Below are 12140 nucleotides of genomic sequence, written 5' to 3'. Positions count from 1 at the left end.
AGTCAAAAAAGAAAAAGTAAATGGAGTTACACCAGTATACGTCAAGTTTTAATGTTCTATATTCATTTCATTTTAAGACTATGAAAGGCTACACAAACACAACATTAATCGTAAACTCTGAGCAATTGAGAACAAAAAAGAAATAAATTTTTTAGAAGTTCAACTGACTTTCTAGAATAAAAACAATGCAATGCGTATTATAAAACTGGAAAAGAATTACCTGCCATGTGAATGCTGTAATGATTACTTTGTCTTCTAAAACTGTCTTCATCAGCAAGTGTGATGAATGTACGAGTCAGCATGTTAAAGCACCCAGACTCTTGTCAGCATTTCAGTGTTCTCCTTCTGAGATCTCAGTAGGCATAATGCAATGGCTTCTTTCCCTGACTTGTTGGGGGGGGGGGGGGGGGGGGGCGTTTAATGTGAAGGAGAGGAGATGCATGAAAGAAAAAATGCAGGCCAAAAGAAAGTATTAATTGCAGCAGCTGGAATAAATTACAACCAGTCAATATGGGTTGGAGGTTAGGGACACACGAAGGTCTAAGTTATTTCAAGGCTATGACAGATTTTGAGGACATAGCAGTTAGAGCCTTTCCCATTGTGGGTAATACTTTAATATATTTGGAATAGGTTTGGAATTTTCTGTATTCAGTGTAGTGAACAGATTAAATTTTCTTATCTGTGAAATTAAAACTTCGATAAAACCAGAGGAAAACAGAGGCAGTATCTGTATATTACGCAGGTAAATATTTTTTCCTTGATTTTTTTCTTGATTAGACAAGTAGTCCTGACCTATCCAGGACATCATAGAATTTTTGCATTAGAAGAGACTGTTTTTAATATGCCTGTTGTAGTGCTCAACTGAAACTGGTGGGCTTAGTTGTTATGGCAGTATTTTGATTTCAAAAATATACTGAGGGTGTATACCAGTTCTGTGCTACTTTACTATAACAAACAACCCTAAATAATACTCTGGTCATTGGCAATAGATGCAATGATTTCATCATCACTGAAGTCAACTGCAATTGTTGTTTATTAATGTAAACTACCAGTTTACTAATGGCTAGCTAGCAGACTATCCCTAAATTTACAAAATATTGCATGCTCATTATTAGAATAGGTTTACTTAATATCAGTGGAAACTATGTATCTGCAAACCTCTGTAACTCATAAAAGCATGCTACCTTCATTAACATGAAATAATGCTTCAGGAATGGCACTGAAAATTTTGCATTTTAATCTTTGCAAAACAGGGAAAAATATACTAATGCTCCTCAGGACACTAAGAAACAGAACAAGTATTTTCAGAGGCTAAAGTTATATTGGCATTTATAGTTCAGGTAAATAATATTTTATCAGTTCAAAGGCAAAGACTGCAGAGTTTAATATGAAGCTACCATAGCGACAAGGTAAAGATGCTTACAGCAAAATTAGATTGTAACGCAGACTGTGATTTAAACCTAGATCTGTGATCACTTTGGTGAAATTCAGTGACGCTAGAAGTCTGCATGGGGTCTGAAGTTGAAACCCCAGATATTGGCCTTGAGTATTTTATAATACAAACCATGCCCATAGCACCATGTAAGAGTGCAAATAACTTCTGCAGATATCCTACATTTCTTTATACCTGCTTGCTTAGAATATAATCTTACGGGACCAGTATTTTAGGTATTACTTTAGGGCTTTTTCTTTTCTTCTTTTTTTTTTTTTTTTAATGCTTGAACATACTTCAAAACAGAGGAAATTGAAGTGACTAAGAAGTTGTTTCTAAACCTTAACTTCAACTTTTTCTCATGCTTTAGAATTAAACTTTATGAATTTTATCTATAGAGAAGACTTAATATACTCTTCCTTGATAATTTTATTTCTAACACAATAAAGGCTTGCTTTAGGAATAAACCTGTGCATTCTGCTGAATAATGGCAAAATAGGGCTCTTTCACTTAAAAGGAAACAAGAGTAAGTCTTCTGCTATACTGTGACTGGAACTAGTATAACAGTTCTAATTTGAATACGATGATGTATTTCAGTATAAAGAAGTCCTGCGATGAACTGAGGAAAAGGTTACCAATTTTGTGAAATAAAGTGTATTTTTACTAAAATAAGTACATTATGAGAAGTTTTCTTGATTTTTTTCAGTCTTATTTTTGTAGTTGATGAAATAATGATGAATGTAGTAATTTAATATTGCACATCAATGCCAGAACTTAGCATCATGAATCCTGGTCCTTGGGGCAGCAAAACCTTAATTACATAACTGGACGTGTTACCCAAGGAATTTAAAACACACTTTTCCCCCTCAGACCATGCTAAGCAAGGGAAACATGCTATTATACATAAATCTAGATTAGTTAAATGGTTCACATATTTGTTAAAAGCCATTTATTTAAACTACTGCAATTTTAGTAAGGGCACCTACTGCCTCTTAGCTATTGCTTATTGACCAAACAACAGGCACTAAAAGGACTGAGTTGAGATAGATCACAATGCACCACCCCTCCTCAAAAGCACAACCCCCAAGCCACGAACAACACACAACCCTTCTTTTGTGCCTGTACATTTGTTTTGTCTGTTGAAATGGAGGTATTTTTTTCTTGAATGGGTTTATGTGAAAACATACACGTACAGCATAGAGTAAACCTTAGCAAAGAACAAGGTAAACATTCCTTGTTTTGATTTTTCACACGACAGCATCTCATTTATTTATTACCTTGTCTTTTGCTCTCTCTCACTAATTATAACAGTGCTTGTAAAAAGATCTTGAAATCCTTCATGTCAGGAAGCAGGCTTTTAACAAAATTTAATTTCAAAGCAGCAACATAATTGATCTGCCCAGCTGACAGTTTCTTGAAGATGTTGAAAACAATTGCAAATTATCTTGAAGGCAAGTGATTCTCTACTCAATAATCATTGTATGCTCATATTCTTAGGCAATGTTTGTTTCAAACTGAGCTGGCCAACTTCATAATCTCTTCATGCTAATATGCAGAGAGTGAGCAGAGTTTTCCTGCCAAGTAAAAGAAAAATTGATTTGACAGGGTCCTGAACATGGATTTTAGTAGAATAATCAATATTGCACTTGTATTTTCTTAAGGCAGTCCTAACTACATAACACTGGTTAGAACTGAAAACACAATGGCTTAAGTTCTCTAGAATATCTTTAGTAACTTGGTCATTCTCGCAAAGCTTCTAAGCCATTTTAATTTTAGTCTTCTTCCAATAGCTGACATTCAGGAGACCACAGGCATCATGACCTCCTGCCTCCATGCCTCTATGCAAAATTATGTTTTATCAGGTTCTTACTTATCTCATCTCCTTAGCCAGGAGTATTCAATAAAGGGATACATGGGAAGTCATGATGCTCTTTTCATCATAGAATCATGGAATCATGGAATCATAGAATGGTTTGGGTTGGAAGGGAACTTAAAGATCATCTAGTTCCAACCCCCCTGCCATGGCCAGGGACACCCTCCACTAGACCAGGTTGCCCAAAGCCCCATCCAACCTGGCCTTGAACACTTCCAGGGAGGGGGCATCTACAACCTCTCTGGGCAACCTGTTCCAGTGCCTCACCACCCTCACAGTAAAAAATTTCTTCCTAATATCTACTCTAAATCTACCCTCTTTTAGTTTAAAGCCATTACCCCTTGTCCTGTCACTACATGCCCTTGTAACCAGTCCCTCTCTAGCTTTCTTGTAGGTCCCCTTTAGGTAGTGGAAGGCTGCTATAAGGTCTCTCCAGAGCCTTCTTTTCCCTGTCTCCCAGACATTAAAGGTGAATGAAACTGTGAGAACTATCCCTGCCTCTTCCTCCATAAAAATGATGATTCAAAATACAGATGCCTTGGATGTACTGTTCCTGCATTAATGGGCATACTGTTCGAAAAATATTAACATAAATTGGTATAATTATCTCTTTAAAAATATTGACATTAAAATACCCTTCTCTAAATATGTCTGCTGTTTCTTCTGTACACTAACATGTGTCATGTTTGAGTTGAGGCCATACAATTTTATTTGCCATCGGTTTATATGTTTTCTAAATAAAAACAATAGTCAGAGGTCCGACATAAAAAAACATATCCCAACTTGCTTTGCTTTAGGAAAATAAAGTAAGAAACAAATTTACCTGACCAGCAATTGCAACTAAGGTAGTGATGGATGTCAATTGAACTAACAAAATTGAAGGGTATGCACTTGGAATAAACTAAGTACAAAATATTCCTCCCTTTCCCCCTCCCCCCCCCCCCCCGCCTCCAAAGAAATGAGTCCATGAAAAAGTACTAATAGTGAAGAGGTAGTCTGGAGTTCTCGCTTGTGTTGGTTATATAAAATATGCATATGTTAAATTATGTTATTTTTCTAGTTAAGTCATTGTGAATCTACCAAGGCTGTGTGTACCTTTAGCTTATTCTAAGTTGTGGTGGGTTAACCCTGGCTGGGGCCCGCGTGCCCACCAGAGCCGCTCTATCACTCCCCTCCTTCTCTAGACAGGGGAGAAAAAGTATAACGAAAGGCTTGTGGGTCGAGATAAGGACAGGGAGAGATCACTCACTAATTATCGTCACGAGCAAAACAGACTGAACTTAGAGAGGGAATTCATCTAATTTATTACCAAGCAAAACAGAGCAGAGCAATGAGAAATAAAATCAAATCTTAAAACACCTCCCCCACCCCTCCCATCTTCCCGGGCTCAACTTCACTCCCGGCTTCAACCTCCACCCCCCTCAGCGGCACAGGGGGACGGGGAATGGGGGTTACGGTCAGTTCATCACACGGTGTTTCTGCCGCTGCTTCATCCTCAGGGGGAGGACTCCTCTCATCGTTCCCCCGCTCCAGCGTGGGGTCCCTCTCACAGGAGACAGTCCTTCACGAACTTCTCCAGCGTGGGTCTCTTCCACGGGGTGCAGACCTTCAGGAACAGACTGCTCCAGCGTGGGTCCCCCACAGGGTCACAAGTCCTGCCAGCAAACCTGCTCTCGCGTGGGCTCCTCTCTCCACAGGTCCACAGGTCCTGCCAGGAGCCTGCTCCTGCGTGGGCTTCCCACGGGGTCACAGCCTCCTTCAGGTGCCTCCACCTGCTCCAGCGTGGGGTCCTCCACGGGCTGCAGGTGGATTTGCTACACCCCCTCATCCTTCCTCCATGGGCTGCAGGGGGACAGCCTGCTTCACCATGGTCTTCTCCATGGGCTGCAGGGGAATCTCTGTTCCGGCGCCTGGACCATCTTGTCCCTCTCCTTCTACACTGACCTTGGTGTCTGCAGAGTTTCCTACATCTTCTCACTCCTCTCTCCGGCTGCAAAAGCTCTCTTAAACTGTTTTTTTTCCCTTCTTAAATATGTTATCACAGAGGCACTGATTGGCTTGGCCTTGGCCAGCGGTGGGTCCATCTTGGAGCCGGCTGGCATTGGCTCTGTCAGACACAGCGGAAGATTCTGGCAGCTTCTCACAGAAGCCACCCCTGTATCCCCCCCGCCGCCGGTACCAAAACCCTGCCATGCAAACCCAATACATAAGTTTTAAGAAATTCTGTAGCCCATATCGTGCAGTAGGAATAAGGAACAAGCAATATGGGCTTCCTAGGTAACTAGTAGCTATGACTACTCTCATTTTAATGTTTCAGACTGAACTAGAACATATAATTTTATATTGAATCTACTGCTAGATGTAATGATTGCTGTATAGACATGTACGACATACCATTGTAGGGTATCAAAAGTCAGACAAAAGGTCTGTACATTCTTTTGTGAAAATTTCCAGTAACAAAGCAAAGCCCATAGTGAGTCAGGAATACAAATCTTCAAGCCTTAAGTGACTAATGACATATTAGAATATTTGTTTGGTATCTGATTTGTGATAAAACATCCAGTATTCAGGCAGAGATCAGTGACTTATTAATATTAGCTAATTGAATCTTGTAACAGATTGTTCTTTGTGTTGATATGTTTACTATTAGAACCTTTCATCTTCTTAAAATTTTTCACTGCTTTTTTTTTTTTTTGTGAGAACTAAAAAATAAACCTAGTTTAATTACAGTTTCTACTTCTTTGAATAAGCCAGAGTTTCTCCTTCTTGATTTCTGTTGCATGATTTAGTTACCAATCTAGATTTAACGAAATTCTAGTCTTTATTAGGCTGTAATCTGAATGTGTACAATTTACAAGCTAGCAGAATAAAAATCTTAGAAGTAACACAGTATCTTCTGTACTATAACTAGTTTGCCATTGTGAATTTATAGGACAAGGCATTATGGCAACAAGAGAGATTTCAGGACCATGGCAGATTGAGTACAAGAGCCAGACTTGCTTGAAATTGAAATACACCAGCTGAGAAATATTCTTTATAAAACAGTGTAAAATTTAGTTAGGACACTTTTATTGCACAGGAACTGTGAACACTAATAAGCCAGGATTTATGTGTTTGATATAATTGCCCATTAAAATAAGCACAAGACATAGTTTAGTATAAGTTACAAAAAATTATTCTCAATCCTAAGAGAATTTCTGCCAACATCATTTCCTATGGACTGAATAGATAAAGGCTATCTTACCAAGCAAAAAACTTAGTGTGGAACTACTGGCTTTTTGGCTAAAAATTTTCATATAATATTACTCCAGGGAGACCTTATAGCAGCCTTCCAGTACCTGAAGGGGCCTACAATAAAGCTGGAGAGGGACTGGTTACAAGGGCAAGTAGCGACAGGTCAAGGGGTAATGGCTTTAAACTAAAAGAGGATAGATTTAGAGTAGATATAAAGAAAAAACTTTCCTGTGAGGGTGGTAAGACACTGGAACAGGTTTCCCAGAGAAGTTGTGGATGCCCCATCCCTGGGAGTGTTTAAGGCCAGGTTGGATGAGGCTTTGGGCAACATGGTCTAGTGGAGGGTGTCCCTGCCCGTGGCAGGGGGGTTGGAACTAGATGATCTTTAAGGTCCCTTCCAACCCGAACTATTCTATGGCTCTATGATTCTATACTCTTTAGATTTCTGTGGAAAAATATGTATGTAATTAGAATACTGAAAAAGAAAATAATACTGATACAGTAAGAATGGGTATGAGTAAAGAAGAGCAGAAAGAGGAATTTTTAGATGTCCTGGTTCTGGCTAGGATAGAGTTAATTTTCACCAGGAGCCATGACAGGTGACCCAAGCTGACCAGGGGCTATTCCATACCATGTGACGTCATGCTCCCCATAAAAGGGGGCCAGTCAGGGAGGGGTGGATGTTGGCAGTGCCCCTCTGACAGGCCGAGCATTGGGTCAGTTGGGAGATCGGTAAATTGCTTTCTGTTATCACGCGTTGTGTATATTCCATTATCAGTACTGTTGTTGTTTCCCTCTCCTTTGCTGTCCCAGTAACCTGCCCTTATTCCAACCCCCGGGGTTTTGCTTTTGTCTTTCCCATTCTCCTTCCCATCCTGCTGGGGAGGGCTGAGCAAGCGGCCGCCTGGGGCTCGGCTGCAGCTGGGGCTGAACCATGTCATTAGCACATCAGCTCATTTTACTAGAAGCAAAGAATTGAGAAAGGCAAACCTTGCTAGTCATTGTCTCAATAAGAGCTCCCTCTATTTTAGCCAAGCGTTCTTTACAACATTTCGGAAATATGATAGTTAAAAACAAACAACATATTCCATTAGTAATTATATACTATTGACCTTTCCCTTTGCTTCCATAATAATACAAGTGACAGCAAACAAAGCCCAAGCCAAACAGCATCCAGTGGTAAGTAACTATTACTTCCAGTTTCCATTCAGTTTTATTTGAAAACTCTAGCGCCTGGTTTCACAATTCTGCCAAATGCTGACATGACAGTAAGTTCTGAAATATGAAGCTGCACACTGATCTGAGCCCTCATTTCACAAGATGGGAGTAAAATTATTTTTTTAGCTTTCTGTCTGACAAGGTCAGCTATTAGCTACCGTACTATTCTTTGTACTGTACTCAAATATTTTATATGATTAATTTGAATACTGTGAAAATCAAAAAGCAGTCTACAAATGGTGGCTAGTTTCTATCAAACCACATAGATTGCATAGGGTGCAACCCTTAAGGAGCTGATGAGATAATTACATAGATTATAGAAGGTTAAACAAAACAAATGAGGAGAAAATCAAAAGTCCCAGTCTGTAAATTCTTAATTTTGAGGTTGATTGCATGGCATGATAAATTCTAGAAAATCACAAGTATGTAAGTACCTATAGTAAAACTAATGAATTTCAGTCTATGAGTACTCCCGAGATAGACTTGTTGGACATTCTTAATAAATGTACTGGGTCTGGCTGGGATGGAGTTAACTGGAGTCCTGGAGTTTGGATTTGTGGCTAAAACAGTGTTGACAGCACACCAGTGTTTCAGCTGTTGCTGAACAGTGCTTGCACAGCATCAAGGCTTTCTCTTTTTCCCACTCCATGCTCCCAGTGAGTAGGTTTGGGGCAGGCTAGAGACTCAGAGGGGACACAGCCAGGGCAGGTGACCTGAATTGGCCAAAGGGATATTCCATACCGTACAACACCACGCTCAGTAATAAAAAAATGCAGTAGAAGAGGCAAGAAAGGGACAAGTTTTGGCTTCCAAAGTGGCTGTTTTTTTGGAGAATGTCTGGGCATTGGTCTGCTTGTGGGAGGTGGTGAGTGTTTTCCATTGCATTGTTGTTTTTGTGTTTTGTTTTTGGTTTTTTTCCCCCTCTCTTTACTTCACCTATTAAACTGTCTTTATCTTTACACGCAGGTTTTCTCACTTTTGGGCTTCCTATTCTCCCTCCTGTCCTTCTGGGCAGGGGGAGCAACTGCATGTATGTGTGCTTGGCTGTTGGCCATGGGCAACCCACCACAATAACAAAGCAAACTTGAAAAACATTTCCAGTATGGCCATTTATAATTTGTCAATCCCTATAAGTATTTTTGGACACATTGAACATAATTTTCTGTCAGGGAGTACACAAGACATATATGCTGAAAAGACCACTATCTAATCCTACATACAATAATGGAGACAGATCCAGAATACTGAAATAGCATGCTGAAATTGGAGTCCTAATTTCAGTACGAAGATTCATTGGAATCATCTGCATCAAAAGAAGCATGACCAGCAGGTTGAGGCAGCTGATTCTCCCCCTCTACTCCGCTCTCATGACACCCCACCTGGCCCCAGCTCTGGGGCCCCCAACGTAAGAAGGACATGGACCTGTTGGAGCAAGTCCAGAGGAGGGCCACAAAGATGATGACAGGGCTGGAGCACCCCTCCTATCAGGACAGGCTGAGAGGGTTGGGGTTGTTCAGCCTGGAGAAGAGGAGGCTCCTGGGAGACCTTCCAGCAGCCTTCCAGTACCTGAAGGGGCCTACAGGAAAGCTGGAGAGGGACTGGTTACAAGGGCATGTAGTGACAGGACAAGGGGTAATGGCTTTAAACTAAAAGAGGGTAGATTCAGATTAGATATTAGGAAGAAATTCTTTGCTCTGAGGGTGATAAGGCACTGGCACAGGTTGCCCAGAGAAGCTGTGGCTGCCCCCTCCCTGGAAGTGTTTAAGGCCAGGTTGGATGGGGCTTTGGGCAATCTGGTGCAGTGGAGGGTGTCCTTGCCCATGGCAGAGGGGTTGGAACTAGGTAGTCTTTAAGGTGCCTTCCAACCCAAACCATTGTATGATTCTAATTTATGAAATTTTTGGGGAGATCTTGTTGGAAACTCTAGCTTCTGAAAGCAGCAGTCAAATGAGAGGATTTGCTGCAAATGGTCTAGATTTATTTCCTACCATTTTCATTTAAAAATGTTAGTTTTCAGTTGGAATACAATGAATATTTCTGTATTTTTGTATTACAAGAACAGCTGTTCTTCTTTGGGTACATGCCCAATGTCAGTGTCCACAGTGAAGCCTTTGGGATTACCAGTAGCTGGACTCTACTCTAAAAAGAGTAAGTTCAAAGTAAGTGTCTTCATTGTGCAGTGTAAACCCTCACAGCAACAAGGTCAGGAAAGACAAAACTGAAACAATGAAAATAACTCAAAGGATTAGTGGCAGATGTCAAGGCTGCCCAAGAGTAGGATCTCCTCAGATATCCATAATGCAATTCACTGCAGCAGACCCCAAATTTAAGCTATTAAATGTAAATTATTTATTTATTTTTATTTTTATGCAATAGCAAAAGATCTACTAAGGAGACTTTTTATTGAAGAAAGAACTTTTCCCATGATTCTGTTAATCAATTAATTGGTTATAATGAAAAATAACACTTCACACTCCCACAGTGTGAAGCTACAAGAAAAAAGCTGGTGATCAACATTCATTTTACTAAAAATGAGGGAGGAGAAAGACAAACCCTAATGCTACAGTATGTAATTTCCATGCTAGGCACAGTGTGAGAGAGACATCCAAAGCTCATTTGGGTTGGATGGAATAATGAATTAGTTAATTATTAATAATTAATAATAATAATAATAACCACCAGTAACAATTGCAAGCAAATCCAGTAAAGCTACTCTACCATATATTCATTCTGCTAGAGAGACTTGCAATTGTCATAAAAGAGGTGGTCTTTAGGAAAGAAAATAATGAAAAAGGAGGTAGTAAATTCTTATTAAGATTCTTCTTCATTTATGTGAGTATTATCATTAAAGCTAGATGTGTGAAATCAGCTTCTCATTGATGAGACAGCTTATGTCAAGGGCAATCATATTAGGCTGTTTCTCTCTTAAATGTGCTGTTCTCTTAACTAAAATAGCACATTCAAGGTGAGAAGAGAAAACAAAGTCAAGTCTATTTTTAATTCTGATGTAAAAATGGTCTATGGTTTCAGGATGCACAGAAATAGAAGGTTATAAACCAAAACTTATTCTCTCTTTGAAGTGGTTTATATGCATGCATGTATACATATATATGTATTTTCAGACACCATACATCATTAAAACAGCAATATGTTTCCATGCCCAAGAAGAAAATATAAATTTAATATACTTTTTAAAGTTTTAAATGACTGAGACGAGGGAAATACACAAGAGCTTTATGGAGCCGGGTGGGTTTGCGTTGGTTTTTGCTCTAGACTGCAAACCCAAATAATAAGGTAGTTGCTCTTTTAAAGAAAAGAGTAGAAAGTACAAGATGAGTGCACATTGTTTGCATAGAGCTTTTGAGGTACAGATATTTCTGTTTATAGTCTGTAGCTATTTCAAAGCTTTCTAGGGCATAGATTAAGGTTTCCTGTGTAGCTGAATATTGCTCTGGTCTTCTAGGTACTGGTCAGTACCTCAAGCATGCAAAGCTCATATACTGGGCACGGCACAAGCAAAAATAATAAACAAATATAATGATTTTCAAACAAATTGTATTCATTTTCATTTGTCTTTTGGCCTCAGAGGTTTTAGAGAACATTTGAGTTACATTTGTCCTTCCTGTCTCAAAAGCTGTGAGAGCTAGAAACTTCTAAAATCAAGCACAGATTTTCTGCTAATTACATGGCTGGGGGAACTGGAGCTTAAAGTTCGTACAACGTGGGAATTGCAATAAAATTAGGAGTTGACAACTGTGTACTACATAGAAGAAATCTTCATCCAAAAATAACATCTTGACATGAGAAAACCTGGTAATTATTTTAAATGATCGGCCCATAGGCATGCAAGTAGAAAAGATGGAATGGTAGCATCCCTGCAGGGTCAGACATATTGAGAAATCTTTTTTCCACATATTTCCATTTCATCTGAATATAAAACTCTACATTTTTGCCCTCTCATGGTCTGTTTTGTTTAGCTTTCTCATATATTTTTTTTTTTTTTTTTTTTAGCATTATTCATCTTACTTTTCTAATGGAAGTATAAAGTATGTCTTACTCCTAGATTAAGGATTTCTCTGCAGAGGCTGCATTTAGCTGGTCAGAAAGGCCACTGCTTGCAGAATGTCACCGTACACCAGTACTGGTAGTGACTGTATGTGGTGATCAAGTGTCAGGTATGTTTACAGGCCTGACAGAGAATTGCAGCTTACATCATCTGCTCTGATGCAGATGGAGAATTCCATGTTTACAGAGCCTTCCACTAAAATGTCACGAGGACTGAGAAGTCTCGTAACATATAAAGAAGTCTTTTTAATGGTGATATACCCCTGTACAATACCGGATCAACCTACACTCAGCTTGTTAGTGAGATCTGGATGAACA

This window comes from Balearica regulorum, chromosome 2, assembly GCF_011004875.1.
Source record: "Balearica regulorum gibbericeps isolate bBalReg1 chromosome 2, bBalReg1.pri, whole genome shotgun sequence".
Lineage (NCBI taxonomy): Eukaryota > Metazoa > Chordata > Aves > Gruiformes > Gruidae > Balearica > Balearica regulorum.
This window is presented reverse-complemented; position numbering follows the sequence as displayed.